Source organism: Puma concolor, chromosome A3, assembly GCF_028749965.1.
Source record: "Puma concolor isolate L17-30 chromosome A3, mPumCon1.1.hap2, whole genome shotgun sequence".
NCBI lineage: Eukaryota > Metazoa > Chordata > Mammalia > Carnivora > Felidae > Puma > Puma concolor.
Window position 1 is genome coordinate 140,984,562 of NC_141669.1, and position 21,286 is coordinate 141,005,847.

General features: G+C 45.6%; 1 protein-coding gene across 3 annotated transcripts in view; it reads left to right on the top strand.

The window, feature by feature from the left end:
* The window catches only part of DNAJC5 (DnaJ heat shock protein family (Hsp40) member C5), a 38,888-nt gene that overhangs the window by 9,847 nt on the left and 7,755 nt on the right, over positions 1 to 21,286 (top strand). The window contains exon 1 of one of the 3 annotated variants that reach the window (XR_015249609.1): positions 16,181 to 16,226. The exons of 1 other annotated variant lie outside the window; for it this stretch is intronic. The gene's annotated coding sequence lies outside the window, so the exon portion shown is untranslated. Of the gene's footprint in view, positions 1 to 16,180; positions 16,227 to 21,286 lie in introns of those variants that run through there. One more of the 3 variants, XM_086702767.1, reaches the window with a different exon arrangement.

The following is a 21,286-nucleotide window of genomic DNA, read 5'->3' on the forward strand; positions in this document are numbered from 1 at the left end:
TGTTTTAAGCTCCCTGTGCACAGAGGGGTTAGAAGCTGTTGGTGCCGCGCTGGTGTCCTATTCCAGGGCCTCATTTTGCGTTGCCCAGATCCATTTCCCTGTGCTGTTTGCACATCAGAGGATGAGCGGGCAGGAGGGAGGGCGAGGGCAGAAGTGGCAGGCGCCTGCAGGATGTGGTAGGCATTTGTTAGAGGACAGGTTCTCTCCAGGTCGGTTCACAGGGAACCTCCTTCTCATGAGTAAAGTTTTGAGAACATTCAGTTCCTATTCATTCTTTCATTTTTTAGTCTCCTCACAGTTGAACATATTTATTGTGATTCTGCTCAACTTCTGATCTCCTTTCCCTTTTAACTTCTGTTCTAAGCATCACCTAACTAAGAAAATCCTTGTTTGGTTTCTGGACATAGTTACTACTGACAAAATTAATTCAGCATTTCTGAATGGTGTGCCAGAACCCGGGGCAGCTGCTCAGTTCGTAACTCGGAAGGGCCTCAGCACTAGGCTTTTGCTCTCGGCCACCACACCCTCTTCTTGCAGGAACAGTTGCCCAGTTTGGGAAACCCAGCATTCTGCTCAAGGGTGTGGCCCTGGGGCCAGTCGTCTCTGCTCTCCCTCAGGTGTCTGTCTGTTGCAACCTGCTGCCATCAGTCTTGTTTCCCGTGTTGGAGCTCAGGAGAGCAGAATGCCCACTCTGTGGTGCAGGAGGACGTGGACACTCTCTGTGACCGAGGGCAGTGCTTGCTGTATGGAAAACAGTGCTCTTTCCGTGCCTCGGATTGGGCTGGGCCCCTCCCTTCTCTTACGCTCTGAGGCTTGGTGGGGAAGTTGGCTTTAAAGAAGGGACTCATTTTGCTTTTTATTTTCTTTGTTTTAAGGCTCGGCATCATTGTTGGTTTTTATTCTTCACATCTTTTGTGGAGTTCCTATATTTCCAGTGACTTCAAGAATTCTTTACATTTGAAAATTATTTTATTTGGGGGACACCTGGGTGGCTCAGTTGGTTAAGCGTCCAACTTCGGCTCAGGTCATGATCTCATGGTTTGTGGGTTCGAGCCCCACGCCGGATTCTGTGCTGATATCTTGCTCAGAGCCTGGAGCCTGCTTCGGATTCTGTGTCTCCTTCGCTCTCTGCCCCTTCCCTGCTCGTGCTCCGTCTCTCAAAAACGAATAAATGTTAAATTAAAAAAAAAAAAAAAGGAAAGGAAAAAGAAATTATTTTATTTTTTTAGTAGGCTCTATGCCTAACATGGGGCTCGAACTCACGACCCTGAGTTCAAGAGTGGCTCGCCCTACCTTGAAATTCATTTTAAGTTAGGAATAAATATAACAGAAGACTGTAACATTTGGCATCATTTCTTTTGTGTTTTCCACATTTGTTGACTCTTGCTTAGAATTTCTTCCAGTATATAAGTGGAGTTAATTGGTGCTAATTTCTTTTGTAGTGTACGGATTTTTTTCTTTCAGAATGGATAACAGATTCAGAGTTAAACCTTCAGATCAGTTTTCTGAGCCTCTCCCTGTGTTCTGAGTCTGTCCCAGCGCTGGGAGTAGTACTGGCCCTCCCTGGCTCGAGGCTGGAGCTTTAGATCCACCTGCTTCTTGAATGTTCTTTGGTACTAGATTATTACCAGGTTCACCGCAGACCATAGATGAAAATTCCTGGTCTTTGGAACACCAGTTGTATCTCATGTTTTAGTATTTTTTTTTTAATTTTTTTTCAACGTTTTTTATTTATTTTTGGGACAGAGAGAGAGCATGAACGGGGGAGGGGCAGAGAGAGAGAGAGACACAGAATCGGAAACAGGCTCCAGGCTCCGAGCCATCAGCCCAGAGCGTGACGCGGGGCTCGAACTCCCGGACCGCGAGATTGTGACCTGGCTGAAGTCGGACGCTTAACTGACTGCGCCACCCAGGCACCCCTAGTATTTTTGTTTTTAGCAGGGTCTCTTGCGTGGGGTTGGGTGCAGAGTGCCTGAGGCAGAACAGCAGAACCTCTGTCCGCCTGTCCCAGTGGAACCGCCGTTCTCCGTAGCCCTTGTGCACTTACTCCTGTGTCTTTGTCCTGCTCCTTCAGCGACCTCTCTTTCACTTGAGGCTGTCGGCGTCTGTTCCTTCCCTTCTCCTTTTCCTCCAACTTCTGTCTTCAGTTTACCTTCACTGCTGGCAAGGCAGAGAAATTTACATTGTGTCTTGTAACCACAGTTGCTGTGGGTAAGTTTATTGTTGAAATCCATGGAATGGTTACATTGTATCCGCCTGTGAAAACCCTGTTTATTGTAGAGCCAGGGTCCTGTTCTCTGATTACATTTTCTTTCTAGAGTAGGGCCCCTCTCCCCTCAAGGTTGCAAACAGGCTCCCCCCACCCCCAACTTTTTTTGGATTCTAAATTTTCAGTTCCCATCATTTGGTGTATTATCTTTGTGGCCTGGAACTTTCCTTTGGGTACTTTGTCCTCCTACCCCTGGCCAGACAGTGGCTCTTGAGACTGCCTGTCCAGCCACATTCCTTATTTGACCCACAGTGTGTAGGAAGGCTGGATAGTGAGGTGCATGGCAGCCATAGAGGCCTCTGTATCTTGGAGCAGTGTCCCCAGAGACAGTGAGAACAGAGCCCTTGGTTGGCCTTCATGCTGCTTCATGTCTGTGCTGAGTGACACTGCTGAGACAGGCTGTAGAGCCTGGGCTTGGTGGGTGCAGGAAACAAACTGAGGAGGTGTGGCGGGGGGGGGGGGGTGCTCCTGGGACTTGGGACTCTGGGTGTGACTGAGACCTTTGAAGTTGGCCTTTATCTCATGCCCATGTTAACTCCAGATGAAGCAGATCACCTGCGGGTGAAGTCTTTAGAAGAAAATATAGGAGACTTTACTTTTGGCCTTGGGGTTGAGATGGACTTTGAACAAAAGCAAAAAAGAAAAGGGAAACAAAGAGATCATCATTTTGCAAAGATTTGATACATTCAGTTTCATAATTAAGAAGTTGTGAGATCGGTTGCACAACAGCGTGCATAGAGTTGGGTAAGTTGGTAAATAAATTTCATGGTTTTTAGCACAGTAGAAAAATGTAAGAGGGTTCCTGGGGGCTCAGTTGGTTAAGTGGCCGACTCTTGGTGTCAGCTCAGGTCATGATCTCTCGGTTCTTGAGTTCGAGCCCCACATCAGGCTCAGGGCCAGGAGCGTGGAGCCTGCTTGGGAGTCTCTATTTCCCTCTCTCTCTGCTCCTCCCCTGCTTGTTCTCTCTCTCCCTCGCTGTCTCTTTCCCCCAAAAGAAATAAGTAAACTTAAAAAAATTTTTTTAAAAATGTAAGCACTAGTGTTCATCAATAGACATGGTAATAAATGAAAAGGAACTAGGAACCAGGAACCTTTGTAGCATTTACAACCAGTAGAGGGTTGGTGTGGTGGAGGCCACAACTGGTGCAGCCCCTGGGGCACTGTGCAGCCAGCCACCCTGCCAGGGGGCAGACCCCGAACCCCACACACTGCCCTGTGAGCGGTCCGCACCGAGAAAGGTGCCCTCCTGCCCCCTGGTGCAAACTGGGAAGCCTGGCAGTGCCCATGACTGTGCCAGGGGGCAGGGGGCGGTGCTGATTGCTGCCGACCCCTGGTCGCAGGTAGCGCCCCCACAAAGACGCTGCCAGCTCTCCGGAGCCAGAAGCTCCCCTTCCAGGCGTCTGCCCAGGCTCTTCCTAAACGGTTTGTGGTGAAGGAGCAGATTTTCTTGAATCGCCAGTCTGTCAAAGACTGATGACACTTTTGTAAACTGCAATGAAAATGACTAAGGGGAAAAGTAAATTACAAACAAAACGTAAAATACAAACCCAGATTTTTTTCTTCTCTTTTATTTTTTAAATGAGCATAGTAAAACTGACCTTTTTTTAATGTTCTCTGAGGTTTTTTAAATTTTTTTTGTTTTTATTTTTGTTACAGAGAGCATGAGCAGGGGAGGGGCAGAGAGAGAGGGAGACAGAATCCGAAGCAGACTCCACACTGTCAGGGTAGAGCCCAGCTTGGTCTCAGGGACCATGAGATCATGAGCTGAAACCAAGAGAATGTTCGACTATTTTTTTAGGTTCAAAAAACTAAAACTAAATAATGTTTAGGGAGAAATGCAAGGTAATATTTTAAAGCAAGGGAATAATAAACACTAATTCAGGGTAATGTATACGGGGAGAGCGCAAGGTTATTGACAGTCTTCACATTCTTATTTATTTTTCATATTTATTTATTTTTGAGAGAGAGAGAGAGAGGCAGAGCATGAATGGGGGAGGGGCAGAGAGGGAGACATGGAATCTGAAGCAGACTCCAGGCTCCAAGCTGTCAGCACAGAGCCCAACGCAGGGCTCGAACCCACGAACCGTGAGATCATGACCTGAGCTAGTCAGACACTCAACTGACTGAGCCCGCAGGCGCCCTTGAAATCTTCAGATTTTTAATTTGAAGGATGGGATCGTGGTGTTTATCACAATAACACACACACACACACACACACCTCATTCTGTTTGTCAAATGTTACATAAAAATAATTAGAACAGAAATAGCTTTCCTTTTAAGATGTTTTCACATCTGTTCTTTCACATCCAGAGCCGGCCTGTGCTGAGTTTCCCCCCAGCAGTAGGTTGGACTCAGCAGCGGCTCTTTACAAACCATGTGCTCTGTGCTGCAACTGTGTCCGGAAATGCAGGGGTCCCAATACTCAGCTCTTTTCCCTGAAGGCCGCTGAGTCTTCTGAGAAGCAGAGACATGGCCCGCGAGGACAGGGATTTTTGTCTGTCTCATTTATTTTGTTCACTGATAAATCCCCAGCTTTGAGAGCAGAGCACGGCGTGTCACTCGTGCTCCATCAGCCTTAGCTGAACAAGTGAACACAGACACGTGCCCACGGCTCAGGACGGCTCTGCTGTGTGTGTGTGGAGCAGTGGCCAGGAAGAGGTGTGTCCACAGGGCTCAGGGGTCCCAGCAGGATCTCTCCACAGAGAAGGGGGCAGGGTGGTTAGAGAGCCCCGGTGGTCAGTGGGTCTGCCTTGGAGCAGGTAGGTCTGCCGGTCAGGCCCTGAGGCCCAGTGGATGCGGTGGTGGGAAGATGCTGGTGGTGGGTGGGGCTGTGGCCAAAAGGGCCTTGAAAGGCAGGCCAGGGGGCTGGGATTTGATGTTGCCGCTCTTGGGGGGTCGGGGAACAGAGCTGTGCATCGCAGACACCCTTGCAGCAGTGGGGGAGGGCAGAGCACGTGGTGTCTTCCAGCAAAGCCTCCCTCTTTACCGGATTTCTGCCTCTGTGCCTGGTGATCTCTGACCATCTTAGAGCTCGTCGTTCCTGCTCACAGGAGTGTGCCTTCTTGTCTGCCCGGTCCTTGTGTCCCATCTAGCAGCACAAACCGGGGTGCGCCACAGATTTGCAAAACACGTCCCTTTGTTTTCAAAGGCATGATGTTACCGAAAAAGATCCAGCCTGAAGACGGTAGTTTAACCCTCCTGGAGTGAAGACGGGGAGCAGGCCTCTGGTGGCAGCTAACGAATCACAGCGGTGTAGTTGCAGTAGGCGGGGCTGCTCTCCCGCCCTTGAGGGTGGGTCTCAGGAATGCCTTGACATTACTTAGAACAGGGTTAGGGGAAACCAGCCGGGGCACAGCTGCTCCAGACGTCAGGCGGTGAATTCCCACGTCGTCGCCCGCAGGAAGTAGAAAGACATCTGAAAGGCTTGGACACGGTTGAAGACTGTTCGCCCAGTCAACAGGGCTGCGCCGTCCCTGGATCTCAAGGTTGGGTCCCCATGGCTCTTCCATGGGGTCTGCTCCTGGTCTTGAGCGGAGGGCTGCCTGCCTGCACCAGGCGCTTGTTTCTTCTAATCGTTGAAGTATACCTTCTCTTTATAGAAAATAAGGAAAGTGAAGTATTAAGACAATACCTTTTTTCAAAAGTTGAATTTAATTTAAAAAACCACAAGGGGCTCCTGGGTGGTTCAGTTGGTTAAGTGTCCGACTCTTGGTTTTGGCTCAGGTCGTGATCTCATGACTTGTGGCTTGTGGGATCGAAACCCAAGTCAGGCTCTGGGCTGACAGTGTGGAACCTGCTTGGAACGCTCTCTCCCTCCCTCTCCCTGCCCCTCCTCCCCACAGGTTCTCTCTCTCAGAATAAATAAATACACTTTTAAAAAAGGAAACCACTGGGGCACCTGGGTAGCTCAGTCAGTTAAGCGTCCGACTTTGGCTCAGGTCATGATCCCACGCTTCGTGAGTTTGAGCCCCACGTCAGGCTCTGTGCTGACAGCTCAGAGCCTGGAGCCTGCTTCAGATTCTGTCTCCCTCTCCCTCTGCCCCTCCCCTGCTTGCACTCTGTCTCTCTCTCTGTCTCTGAAAAATAAATAAATATTTAAAAACAAAAAAAAAGGAACCCACAAAACTTCATTATTTCCTTCTCCCCTTAACTGTTCTCTCGTATTTGGCCTTCCACAACTTTTCTGTTTGCCAATACTTTCCTGATGCATTTCCCAGTATCACGGACACTAAGTGAAATAAGGTCCTTTCATTTACAGTTTGTGTTTTAGTTATAAGACTGTTCCGGTTGAACATGGAACTTTCAAGAGTGTGCGTTGCCTGGGAGTGCCGGGGTGGCTCAGTCAGTAAGCATCCGACTTCGGCTCAGGTCACGATCTCGCGGTTTGTGAGTTTGAGCCCCTGTGTCGGGCTCTGTGCTGACAGCTCAGGGCCTGGAGCCTGCTTCGGATTCTGTGTCTCTCTCTCTGCCCCTCCCCTGCTCGTGTTCTCTCTCTCTCTCTCTCTCAAAAAAAATAAACATTAAAAAAAAAAAGTGCCTGTTGCCTGGCAATGTTTACTTTCTAACCAGAACATGAACTTTTGAAATGTGTGTGAAGTGGTGTACAAATTTAAATTTAATCGTTTTTATGCTTGGAAAGCATCTATTTCATCTTCTGACTCAAAATATATACCAATTTGAGTAATATTCGTGGCAGCTCCTTTTTTTTCTTAAAGGGACAGAGTATTTTTAGGGTTTGTGGTTACAATCTGTGTTAAGAGTAGCCAATAGACATGGTGGAAAGGGTGGGGGTGTGATGGTGTCCAAATGAGAGTCTGTTTGTAAGATAGGCAGCCTGTTCTAGATGATTGGAGAGTTTTATGTTCCGTTTTGATTTTCTTATGTAATTTGCTTTGGGAACAAATAGCCTTAATTACAACAGCCGCTTTTCTAAACACAGGTGAAATTGACATACAGCCAAATGCATAGATGTTAGTAAATTTCAGGGAGTTTTGGTGTATATATACAATTGTGAAATCACTACCCCAATTAAGTTATAGAGTATCTCTGTCATCCTAGAAGGTTCCTTTTACTGCCCATAATCACTTTCCTGGTTTATATCACAACAGATTGTTTTTCACATTCTTAATCTTTTTGTAAATGGAATCATTTTGTATCTAGCTTGTCTTACATAATATGTGTGAGTTGTTTGTTTTTTTTTTTTTAATGTTTATTTTTGAGAGAGTGCGTGAGCTGGGGAGGGGCAGAGAGAGAGGGAGACAGGGTCTGAGGTGGGCCCTGTGCTGACAGCAGAGGGCCGACAGGGGGCTCGAACTCACCAACTGTGAGATCGTGACCTGCACCGGTTGGATGCTTAACCAACTGAGCCACCCAAGCGCCCTGAGGTTTATCTATTTTATTGCTTGTGTCAGTATATTACCCTTTTTTATTGATGAGTCACGTCCCTATAGAATAGTCCTTTGTTGCTGGCCGTTTGTGTTCACTCTTCTTAAAGCTAACGTAACAGTTCACATGCGTTGGAGGAACTCGGACGTCAGGCAGGTGCAACCCTCTGTCCTCCTCCTTTCCCAGATGGACCCTTTGTGTGAGGATGTCACAGACTTTATAAACTGTGAAAGTCAGGATTGATGTTTTTTCGCTTTCACCTTTCATATATATATACTTTTTAATTTTTTTTTTTATTCTTTATTTACTTTTGAGAGACAGCGAGACAGAGTGCGAGCGGGGGAGGGGCAGAGAGAGAGAGGGAGACACAGAATCCGAAGCAGGCTCCAGGCTCCGAGCCGACAGCACAGAGCCCGATGCAGGGCCCGAACCCATGAACCTCAAGATCCCAACCTGAGGCCGAAGTCGGACGCTTAACCGACACAGCCACCCAGGCGCCCCTCATATATATTTGTAAAAAACAGAAAGGAGGGGTGCCTGGGTGACTCAGTCGGGTAAGCGTCGGACTTCGGCTCAGGTCATGATAGCCCCACATTCAGCTGTGCACTAACAGCACACAGCCTGCTTGGGATTCTCACTCTCCCTCTCTGCCCCTCCTCCACTTGCTGTGCACACTTTCACTCTCTGTCTCAAAGTAAATAATCTTTTACCTAGATACTTACCAAAGGCTCTATTCCTTCCTGAAAGTGCTAGTTTCTGATACCATTTCCCTTTGGCCTAAGTAACTCTTTGGCATTTATTGTAAGTTAAGTCTTTCTCTTGGTTTCTTTCTTTCTTTGTGTTTCTGAAAATGTCTTTATTTCACCTTTGTTTTGGAGGGATGTTTTTTGCTGCAGATGGAATTCTGGTTGGATGGGTTTTCTGTTTTAGCCCTTTAAAGGTGTGCTCACTGCCTTCTGGTTCCCATTACTTCTGATGAGAAGCACGTAATTCAGATGACTGTTCCTATGTAATATGTCCATTTTCTCAGTTTACAAGATTTTCTCCCGATCCTTTAGCTGCAGCACTGTGAGTATAATGTGCCTCGGCAGGATCTTCTTCATGGAAACATAAGCTTTTTTGTTGCCTGTTCCCATGAACTGTATTACTGGGGACCTGTGTTCACCGATTTCGAGTGTCCTGCTTCACTGAACTCACTCCCCACTCTCAGATTGTATTTCCTGTTTATCATAGTATTCCCAGTGCCTGGCATGTGGAAGGACTCAGTAAATATTTTTCAGATAAGTGATCATGGAGAATGATGAAAGCTGTGTTTTGTGACTGAAGTTACAGGCATTGGAGCCCAGTGGGGCTCGTGCCAGGGTCTTTATCCATCTGGTCTGGTGCTGCCCTGCCCTCATGCCGCCACACCTTACCATCGTAGTCAGAGAGAGGCTGGTGGGGCGCCTTGTTCAAGAACACTTGTGTGTCTGATGCACTCAGCAGACCTTCCTCTTAGCGTTGGAGAAACATGTGCAAAGTGGGGGATCTTGTTTCTGTGTTCTTTGGTATGAAGTATTGTAAGGGTAGTTGTTCCATGTTATTACATGATAACTTAAATTTAATTAAAATTCCAGTTGGAAAAAACCCATAAAATATGTTGCGGATACACGGTTGGAGGGTCATGCATGGGCTGCCGAGGTCTCCAGTCGAAGGTTGTTTGAAGAACCTCTGGCCACCCACGTGTCGAGTGCCCTGGATGTGCCAGGCGGTGTTAGGGAGCCTGGGAGACCCGGCTGCGAAGTGTCAGGGCACAGTCCTCCCACGGGTCCTCCTCAGATACAGCAGCCGCTGCATTTCTTTGCAGTAAGTGGCATTTGTTTTCTGATTTTTGGATTTGTCTTCTGGTTTAAGTTTTCCCATTTGTTGTGTAGTACCTTTACAGTTTCATTGCCAGAGAAAAACCGTAAATAAATAATTAATGAAGTAGGAAGAATGAACGGACAAGGGACAGCTTTGATCTTTCTTGGATGGTTTCTGTTAAAAATGCCTTCGCCTCTCACATGGCTTTTCCAGCCATTTTTACGTGGACAAGAGGGTGCCCTTGCTGCCGTCTGGCCCTCCAGTTGCTTTATGTTGCAGCCAACTTCTTTGAATTCTTCCATATTGATTGAAAATGCATATTCGAAACATTTCTTCTTTTTTTTTTTTTATGTTTATTTATTTCTGAGACAGAGACAGAGCATGAGAGGAGGAGGGGCAGAGAGAGAGAGGGAGACACAGGATCCAAAGCAGGCTCCAGGCTGAGCTGTCAGCACAGAGCCCGACGTGGGGCTCAAACGCACAGACCGTGAGATCATGACCTGAGCCGAAGTCGGACGCTCAACCAACTGAGCCACCCAGGTGGCCGTCACCTTCTTTTAAAAATTTTTTAAAAATATTTATTTTTGGGAGAGACACAGAGAGACAGAGCACGAGCAGTGGAGGGGCAGAGAGAGAGGAAGACAGAATCTGAAGCAAGCTCCAGCTCTGAGCTGTCAGCACAGAGCCTGATGTGGGGCTTGAACTCACAGACCGTGAGATCATGACCTGAGCCGAAGTCGGGCACTCAACCGACTGAGCCACCCAGGCGCCCCTCAAAACATTTCTTCTTTAAGTCACCTAAGTTTGTACCTCTATCTTTGTTTTGTATTTGTGCACGGTTACTCTTGAGGACTGAAAAAAGTGTGACAGTAACTAAACCTACACTTGTCCACAGTATATAAACATAAGGGGCCATCTGCAGGACCTAATTTCCCTTAAATAAGTCACAAGAGACCCATTATGTGACTTCGAAGGCAGGGCTTGCACCTGCTTCTGTAATTAAATCATGTTTTATTGGAGCACGCCTGTGCCCATTCTTTCACACAGTGTGCTTTCCGGCTTCAAAGGCAGAGCTAAAAACTGGGGACCCAGTGATGGAGACTGGCCCACAAGACCGAAATGTTTACTATCTTGTCTTAAAAAAAGCTGGCCGATGCCTGCTCCAAGGCGAGTAACCCTTGGAAGACCAACACCAAAGTAAAGCTAGGGTAGGGTCTGTGCGGACTGTCCCGCAGCCAGCCCACCCCTTGCCGATGCGGGCACTTGGCTTCGACACAGTTACGTTAGGTCAGAGCTGCTGGCCATACCATTATGACATAAAGGAGTTTAGTTTCCAACTCTCGTTTGTGATGCCAGAAAACTGCCAGGGGCTTGAAATTGGATCGGGAGGGGGTCCACATGAGGATGTTTGCTGGTTCCTGGGGTCAGCTAGACCCTGGGTGACTGGACCCCTTGTCTGGGTGCCTTCCATCAGCTGTGGCCAAAACAGACAGACTTGCCCACAAAAGAACAGCTTTCTCTTTCTGCAGTACTGCTTGTTGGAGACTTCCTGGTTGCAAGAGGGAAGTTTAGCCCATGGGGATGAGCTCCAGACCCCTGGTTACAGGGGCATCGCTGGCCGGGTAGACTGGGCTTCTCAGTATCCCTGACAGCCCAGCACACCGAGCATGCTAAGTAAAGCTGTCCTGGAGGCGACTCACTAAAAAAGCACCTTCTGGGAAGGGCAGTCATGTATCCGGAAGCGCTTTAAAAAAAATTTTGTAATGTGTGTTTATTTGTGTGAGAGAGAGAGACAAAATGTGAGCAGGGAAGGGGCAGAGAGAGAGGCAGACACAGAATCTGAAGCAGGCTCCAGGCCCTGAACTGTCAACACAGAGCCCAACACGGGACTCGAACTCATGAGCTGTGAGATCGTGACCTGAGCCGAAGTCGGATGCTCAACTGACTGAGCCACCCAGGCACCCCATGTTTATTCATTTTGAAAGACAGAGAGAGACAGAGCACAAGCAGGGGTGGGGCAGAGAGAGAGGGGGACACAGAATCCGAAGCAGGCTCCAGGCCCTGAGCTGTCAGCACAGAGCCTGACGCGGGGCTCAAACTCACAAGCTATGAGATCGTGACCTGAGCCGAAGTCAGACGCTCAACCGATTGAGCCCCCAGGTGCCCCCGGATGCACTTTTAGAAGAGGTCTTGCGGCAGCTGATGTTCTGAGAAGGACAACTTAGTAGATTTTATAAAAGTGATAACTTTATAATGGTATTAAAAGTTCAAACAATACAGAAGAGCATAATGATTTAAAAAAATCAAGCCATGGTATAGAAGTGGATGAATGGGCAGCTCAGTTGGTTGAGTGTCCACCCAACTCGATTTTGGCTCAGGTCATGATCCCACAGTTTGTGGGATTGAGCCCCGCATTGGGCTCTGCGTTGACAGTGTGGAGCCTGCTTGGGATTCTCTCTCTGCCCCTCCCCCACTTGTGCTTGCTCTCCTAAAGAAGGGGCGCCTGGGTAGCTCAGTCGGTTGAGCATCTGACTTCGGCTCAGGTCATGATCTCACAGTTTGTGAGTTCGGGCCCCGCGTCAGGCTCTGTGCTGACAGCTCAGAGCCTGGAGCCTGCTTCGGATTCTGTGTCTCCTTTTTTCTCTGCCCGTCCGCTGCTTGTGCTCTCTCTCTCTCTATCAAAAATAAATAAAGTAAAAATGTAAAAAAAAAAAAAATACATAAATAAATGTTAAAAAAAAAAAAAGATACGGGTGAATGTTACACATTCAAGAAAATGTCCATTAACCTCTGGTTCTTAGTTTTCCCCAAAACAATCAGATACTTAACCTTCTAAAGATGTTTGCATGTCTTTTACATAAAAGCATTGTTGCACTTTTCCTTGAATTTGACATAGAAAAATCAAGGTGGTGCTGATGAAATTAGCATCCCTCGGTGCAGGCAAACCCCACCCTTGTCTGCACGCCCCTCCCCCCACGTGTCGCCTGTGTCCTTGTAGGTTTGCGATGTTTGTATCCATCAGAGTTGTTCGCACAGCTCCCAGTGCTCTTTAGTCTTGTTCTAGGATTTCCGTGGGTTCAACACCTGCCCACAGACCCGTTACCCCTGGTTTCCATTTTTGACTGCTGCCTTTTGGTTTGTGTTTTCACTGGCTGGGTTTTCAACAGATCATTTTTTCTAGAAGCTTCTTGTTCCAGAAGTTCTCATGTCCATGTGAACATTAGTCTGTGCCTCTGTCTGTGGAGAGCTTGCCTGATCATAACATTATTGGGTCAGGAGTGTTCAGATAGTTGTCCCGCTAACATTCTGATGCCGTATATTACAGATTTGTGCTACTCCAATTATGAGGGAGAAAGCTGCCAGTCACAAATGACTCAGGATGCTTAATAACTTAGTTTTTAGGGGCACGTGGGTGGCTCAGTCAGTTGAGTGTCTGACTCTTGATTTCAGCTCAGGTCATGATGTCACAAGCGGTGGGATTGAGTCCAGTGTTGACAGAGCAGAGCCTGCTTGGGATTCTCTCTGCCCTTCCCCCGCTTGCTCATGTATGCACGTGCCTTCATGGGGGGGGGGGGGAGTTTGGATGTAGTTACTGGCAACCCACTGAAATTAGGAAAATTAATTTTAGATTATTTTATTGATCTTTCTTAAGACGGTTCTGTCTGAGACTAGGAAATTTTGACATTCAGTGCAGTAATATTAGTGATATCTGGCATACATACTGAGTTTTAAATAATACTGAGTTTTAAATCATAATTTAAAATGTGAAAGTTTCACAGGGTACTCTCTTCCATCAGATTAAGTAGCTGACTGCTTCTAGATGTTGTAGGCATACGAGCCTATCTCCTGTGGAGGGCTTGGTTCCAGATAAACCGCAGTAAAGCAAGTATCACAATAGAGCCCGGTCAAATGAATGTTTTGGTTTCCCAGTGCGTATAAACGTTCCATTTACGTTAAACCATCGGCTGGGGAGTGTGCAGTAGCGTTATGTGTAAAAAAAAAAAATTACAAGCCTCAATTTTAAAATACCTTATTGCTAAAAAATGCTAACCATCATCTGAGCATTTGAGTCAGAATCACTGATCAGAGGTCACTGCAACAAATACAGTAACAATAAAAGGTTTGAAATATTGCATGAGTTATCAAAATGTGACACAGAAACAAAATGAGCTGATGCTGTTGGAAAGGAGACTTGCTTGATACAAGGTTGCCAAAAACCTTCAATGTGTTTAAAAGAAAAGTACAGTGTGAAAGAGGTATGCCCAGAGCTATTTTTAGAGAGTAGACAGAAACTGTTACTTAATGGGGTTTAGAGGCCAACTACTTAATAGGCGTTGGGTACCTGAGAATAAAAACCAAAGAAGTTACTTACTGGGCAGTAGTTGGATTTGACAGTGCTGTGGTACTTCTGACGTGGCCTAACAAGGCAAGACAGTACTGGCTCGGACTTGGATGCTGAGAGTATGCTGCTCCATCAGCATCAATAAAGACCCCTGCTCCTGGCGGATCTCTCGGCTCCTTGCTAACCTAGTCTGGTGAGGTCTACAGGTGAGAGAACTGCAGTGATTTGCCTGAGGTCACACAGCTAGAAACTTTCAGAGCTGGGCTTAGAACCCTCACATCCTGATTCCAGAACCCATGATCTCTCTCGGCAGTGAGACTTGTTTTATTTTCCGCCCTTAGCAGCACACATCATCCCTTGGGCCTAGGGGCGAGGTGGTTTAACTGGTGTCCATAGGCCAGGGCGTGGTGCCCTTGGTTTGGATTCAGATCCTGACTTCACCTGTCTGTACTTCTGTCTCCACATCTGTGATACCACTGCCACAGAGCCTGCCTGGTGAGGGGAGGGGAAGCCTGATCCCTGGGGGCTGCCACGCTCCAGGAACCCAGCCCGGTGGGTGCTCAAGGCGGCCACTGGAGGGAGTCGAGGAACCTGGCACATTGGGGCCGTCCACCCCTGCACCCCCCTCCTGTCTGTTGGGAGCGTTAACCTTTGCATTAGGTGTGGTAATTAGGTACCCACAGGAGGGTGGGGGGTGTGGGAGCTGCTCTTGTGTCTCCTGCTGTCACTTCTCCTGCCACAGGCCCAGATGACACCACTCTCCTGTCCCAGGTTCCTCATTCTGTTCAAGTGTGTCCTCCCCAGACAGTTCCGTGTAGAAGGCAGGAGCAGTACTTTTCCCAGACTCTTACATTGATGTATTCTTTATTATTTTTTTAAATGTGTGTTTATTTTTGAGAGAGAACATTTATTTATTTATTTTAAGTTTACTTATTTTTAGAGACATCACAAGTGGGGAGGGGCAGAGAGAGGGAGAGAGAGAATCCCAAGCAGGCTCCACACTGTCAGTGCAGAGCCCGATGTGGGGCTCGAACTCACGAAACCATGAGATCGTGACCTGAGCTGAAACCAAGAGTCAGAGTTTTGACTGAGCCACCCAGGTGCCCCACACATACAGATTATTAAATCAGTATTGAGTTTAAAAATTATGTCCATCCTTTATTTTTCAGATGGTTGATCTCAGGCCAGGGTTGCAGGTGTTTAATGGCACTGGGAGCTGCCTAGACCCGTCTTACTCCTATCACGGAGGCAGAGTAGGGAGATTGGAAAGCTCCCCCCCTTTTTTTTTAAATGTTAGATATTTTCTTTAATTTTTTTAAACGTTTATTTTTGAGAGACAGAGACAGAGCGCAAGTGGGGGAGGGGCAGAGAGAGAGGAAGACACAGAACCTGAAGCAGCCTCCAGGCTCTGAGCTGTCAGCACACAGCCCGACTCAGGACTCGAACCCACGAACCGCGAGATCATGACCTGAGCCGGTCGGACACTTGACCGACGGAGCCGCTCAGGCGCCCCAACACTTTGCCTGGTTTTTACCAGTGGTGATATTTTGCCAAAATATGAGTGTTTTGTTTTGTTTTAATTTTTAAATGTTTTATTTGCTTTTGTGAGAGAAAGTGGGGGAGGGACAGAGAGAGGAGGAGACACAGAATCCGAAACAGGCTCCAGGCTCTGAGCTGTCAGCACAGATTCCGACATGGGGCTCAGACCCACAGACTGTAAGATCATGACCCGAGTCGAAGGACACTCAACCAACTGAGCCACCCAGGTGCCCCTCCAAGCTGTAGTTTTAGATCATTACCAGGATACTGATGTTGATACGATCTACCGACCCTACTCAGATTTCCCCATCTTTACTTTTACTCATTTGTGTGCATGGTGACCTCTGTTCCGTGGTTTCGCCTGCATAGGTTTGTGTTTGCGCCACTAGACTCAAAATAGTGGAGGTCTCAGTGCCACTGGCCATCCCCGCGTTGGCCTTCGTACTCAGACTCACCTCCCATCCTTGACCCCTTGGCACCCACCCATCTGCCTTCCATTTCTGACGTCGTATCATTTCAAAAATGTTCTGTAAGTACAGTCATACACTGTGTAGCCTTTTGGGATCGGCTTTGTGTGTTCAGTGGCATTCCCGGAGGCTCATCCAGCTGCTCACAGCAGTTACTTTGTTTTCGTTTGCCAAGTAGTATTTATTACATGGTGTATTCACACCCCAGTTTTTTAAGCATTCAGTTGAAGGATATCTGGACTAATTCTGGTTTGGGGCTGTTAGGAGTAAAACTGCTCTGAATGTTGTGTGTAGGTTTTTTTTATGTGAACAGTGTTTCCTTTTCTTTTGCATAAATCAGCCAGGAGCAGACCTGCTGGGTCCTGTGGCAAGTGTGTGCCAGGTAATTTTCCAGTGTTTCCTGGAGTCCTTGTAATCGACCTCTCGCTCTGCCTCTGTGTTCACGCAACCTCGCGTACTTTGCATTTACCAGGGTTTCATATGAGGGACTCCTACGTCGTCTGTTAGGTCTCACCCCTTTCACTCAGCAACATGCTTTAAGGGTGGTTGTGGCTCATTCCCTTCGTGCTGAGCAGTAGTCCACTCTACGGACAGACCCCTTTCTGTTGATCCATTCACCTGTCGATGGACATTGGGTTGTTTCCAAATGTTGGCTGTCAGGAATAAAGCTGCTGTGACCATTGGTGTGTAAGTCTTTGTGTAGACCTGCGTTTTCATTTTGCATGTGTAAGACCGTACCCAGCAGTGGAGTGGCTGGGTCATATGATAAGTGTGTGTTTGGCTTCTTAAGGCACTACCAAGCTGTTTTCTGAAGGGGTTGTGGCGTTTTATGTCTTCAGCAGAGTTCATGTTACTTCACATCCTTGCCAACTTACTTGATACGGCTCATCTTTTTTTTTTTTTTTTAATGCTTATTTATTTATTTAAAAAATTTGTTTTTATTTTTGAAGGAGAGAGAGAGACAGAGCATGAGTGGGGGAAGAGCAGAAAGAGAGGGAGACACAGAATCCGAAGCAGGCTCCAGGCTCTGAGCTGTCAGCACAGAGCCTGACCCGGGGTTCAAACTCACGAACCGTGAAATCATGACCTGAGCTGAAGTCAGACGCTTAACTGACTGAGCCACCCAGGAGCCCCTTAAATGTTTGTTTATTTTTGAGAGAGAGAGAGAGAGAGAGAGAGAGTGAGTACAGGTGGAGGAGAGGCAGAGAGGGGGTGGGGACAGAAGATCCCAAGCGGGGTCTGCACTGACAGCAGAGGGACTGGGGCTCGAACTCACGAACTAACTGTAAGATCATGGACCTGAGATGAAGTAAGACGCTAACCGACTGAGCCACCCAGGTGCCCCGATACGGCTCATCTTTTTAATACAAGCTGTTCTAGTAGAAATGTAGTAGTATCTCATTTTATTTTGCATTTCTGAATGACAGCGACGAACATCTTTTCATGTGCTATTGACCATCTGTATGTCAGTGTTATGCCCTTTGCTTTTCCATACAAATTTTTAAATAGGTTTCTCAATTTCTATCAAATGAGCCTGCTAGGATTAGAGTTAAGATTGTATTGTATCTGTAGATCAATTTGGAGAGGATTGGCATCTTAACAGTATTGACTCTTCTGATGCATGAACATTATAAATCTGTATTTTTTAAAAATCTTTGGTTTCTCTAGGCAATGTGTGATTTTCAACATAAGGGTCCTGTATGTCTTCTGTTAAATCTGACTCCTAAAAAAATTTAGCGTTTTGGATGCTGTTGTAAATGAAACTTGAACGTAATAATATTTTCCAATTGCTTACTGCTCTCAAAAGTATGGTTGTTTTATTTAAAAAAAAATTTTTTTTTTAACGTTTTATTTATTTTTGAGACAGAGACAGAGCATGAACGGGGGAGGGGCAGAGAGAGAGGGAGATACAGAATCGGAAGCAGGCTCCAGGCTCTGAGCCATCAGCCCAGAGCCGGACGCGGGGCTCGAACTCACGGACCGCGAGATCGTGACCTGAGCTGAAGTCGGCCGCTTAACCGACTGAGCCACCCAGGCGCCCCAAAAGTATGGTTGTTTTAAATATCATATTAGTATCCTGTGATCTTGCTAACTTCACTTTTCAGTTGTTGGTTGGTTGGTTGGTTTTCTGTTTGTTTTTGTTTGTTTTTTGTGGATTCTTTAGGATTTTCTATATAAACAACCAAGTCATCTGTGAATAGGAACAGTTTTAGGTCTTTTTCTTTTTTCTTTTTTTCCTGTTGCAGTGTTCAGGGTCCTATGACAATGTTGAATAGAATTGGTGAGAGCAGGCGTCCTTGTCACATTCTGGTCTTAAGGGGAAACCATTCAGTATTTCACTCCTAAGCATATCAGCTGTAGGCTTTTGGTCAGATGTCCTTTATCAGACTGAGGAAGTTTCCTTCTATTCCCAATATCTCCTGAGAATTTTTAAAATCATAAATTGGTATTGAACTTTGCCATATGCTTTGATTGAATCTCTTGAGATGATCATGTGGTTTGTCTCATTTATTTTATAATGTAGTGGATTACATTGGTTTCTTTGAAAAGTTAAATCAGGCTTGCATTCTTGGGATAATTTCTACTTGATTAGATTTTATTTGCTAATACTCTGTTAAGGATTTTTGCATCTGTGTTTATGAGGGATTTTTTGGTAATGTCTTTGTGAGGTCATGCTGGTTAAGACACGTAAAGAGCAGATCCTTCTTCCTCTGTTTTTGAAAAAGTTTATCTAAGATTAATGTCATTTCTTCCTTGAATATTTGTTAGAAAACTCATCAGGGCCTGGAATTTTGTTTGTGGGAAGGTTTTCTATTACCGATTCAATTTTGTTAATGTTTTTAGGACTACTCAGATTTTTCTGTTTCATCCTGTGTTAATTTTAGTAAATTGTATTTTTCAAGGTACTTGTGCATTTCATCTAATTATTGGCATAAAGTTGTCTATAATCTTATCATCTTTTTTGTGCCTGTAGGGTCCGTAGTGATGACCCCTCTTTTTTTCCTTCCTCATGTTACTGATTTCTGTTCTTTTTTTTGTCTGGCCAGTTGTTTATTAATTTTATTGTTTTCAAAGAGCCAACTTTCGTCTTTGTTAAATTTTTCTATCACTTATCTGTTTTTTATTTTGTTGGTTTCTGCTCTTTAATATTTCCTTCCTTCCATTTCCCTTGGGTCTGCTCTGCTTGCTTCCAGCGTTATAAGCCTGAATCTTAGGTTTTGGCTCACATGTTACATTTTATTATTTAGTTCAAAATATGTTCTATTATTATGATTTCTTTGAGCTGCATGTTAGTTTAGAAGTGTGTTGGGTGATGTTAAATACTTGAGGTTTTCTCAGAGGTCTTAGTGTTGAGTTTCTAACTTAATTCTGCTAAGCTCAGGGAGCACACTTTGCATGATTTAAATTTATTGAAATTTGTTTTAGAGCCCAGCATGTGGTATATTGGTGATTTTTTTTTTTTCTTTTCTGTGTGTTTATAGATGTTGAGGGTCACATAAGTGTCATTTAGGTGATGGTGGTCGGTAGTGTTCTTCAGGTCATCTATTTATACTTTGTTGTTGTTTGTTCTGTCTGTGTCTGAGAGAGGGGTGCTGAGAGTTTTATAGCAGTGGGTTGTCTCTTTCTCCTTTTAATTTTGTCAGTACTTGTTTGATGTATTTTTGACACTCTGTTGTTTTTAACATTTATTTATTTTGAGAGAGAAGACGTGTGCATGCAAGTTGGGGAGAGGGAGGGAGAATCCCAAGCAGACTCCACACTGTTAGCACAGAGCCAGACGTGGGGCTCAGTCTCATGAACTATGAGATCATGACCTGAGCTGAAGTCAGATGCTTAACTGACTGAGCCACCCAAGAGTCCCATTGTGTTTTATCCATTCTGACAATCTCTCCCTTTTTTTTTTTTTTTTTTAATTTTTAAATTTACTTCCAAGTTAGTAGCATATGGTGTAATAATGATTTCAGGAGTAGAATTTAGTGATTCATCACTTACATATAACACCCAGTGCTCATCCCAACAAGTGTCCTCCCTAATGGCCCTTGCCCATTTAGCCCATCCCCCCTCACAACCCCCTCCAGCAACCCTCAGTTTATTCTCCATAGTTAAGAGTCTCTTACGGTTTTTCTCCCTCCCTGTTTTTATATTATTTTTCCTTCCCTTGTGTTCATCTGTTGTGTTTCTTAAATTCCAAATTCTACTTGAGTGAAGTCATATGATATTTGTCTTCTCTAATTTTGCTTATTAGCATAATATACTCTAGTTCCATCCACGTTGTTGCAAACGGCAAGATTTCATTCTTTTTGATCTCTGAGTAATATCCCACTGTATGTATATACCACATTTTCTTTATCCATTCATCAGTCAATGGACATTTAGGCTATTTCCATACTTTGGCTATTGTCGATGGTGCTGCTATAAACATTGGGGTGCTTGTGCCCCTTCAAAACAGCATAGCTGTATCCCTTAGATAAATATCTAGTAGTGCAGTTGCTGGGTCGTAGGGTAGTTCTGTTTTTAATTTTTTGAGGAACCTACACACTGTTTTCCAGAATGGCTGCATCAGTTTGCATTCCCACCAGCAGTGCAAGAGGGTTCCTCTTTATCTGCATCCTCACCAACATCTGTTGTTGTCTGAGTTGTTAATGTTAACCATTCTGACCAGTGTGAGGGGGTATTGCAGTGTGGTTTTGATTTGTATTTCCTGGATGATGAGTGATGTTGAGCATTTTTTCATGTGTCGGCCATCTGGATGTCTTCTTTGGAGAAGTGTCTATTTGTGTCTTTTGCCCATTTCTTCACTGGATTATTTGTGTTTTGGGTGTTGGGTTTGATACGTTCTTTATAGATTTTGGATACTAACCCTTTATCTGATATGTCGTTTGCAAAAATCTTCTCCCATTCTGTCGGTTGCCATTTAGTTTTGCTGATTGTTTCCTTTGCTGTGCAGAAGCTTTTTATCTTGATGAGGTCCCAGTAGTTCATTTTTGCTTTTGTTTCCCTTGCCTCCGGAGACGTGTTGAGTAAGAAGTTGCTGCGGCCAAGGTCAAAGAGGTTTTTGCCTCTTTTCTCCTCTAGGGTTTTGATGGCTTCCTGTCTTACACTTAGGTCCTTCATCCACTTTGAGTTTATTTTTGTGTCTCGTGTAAGAAAGCGGTCCAGGTTCATTCTTCTGCATGTCGCTGTCCAGTTTTCCCAGCACCACTTGCTGAAGAGACTGTCTTTATTCCATGGGATATTCTTTCCTGCTTTGTCAAAGATCAGTTGACCATACGTTTGTGGGTCCATTTCTGGGTTCTCTATTCTGTTCCATTGATCTGAATGTCTGTTTTTATGCCACTACCATACCGTGTTGTTGATTACAGCTTTGTAACACATCTTCAAGTCGGGGATTGTGATGCCTCCAGCTTTGGTTTTCTTTTTCAGGATTGCTTTGGCTGTTTG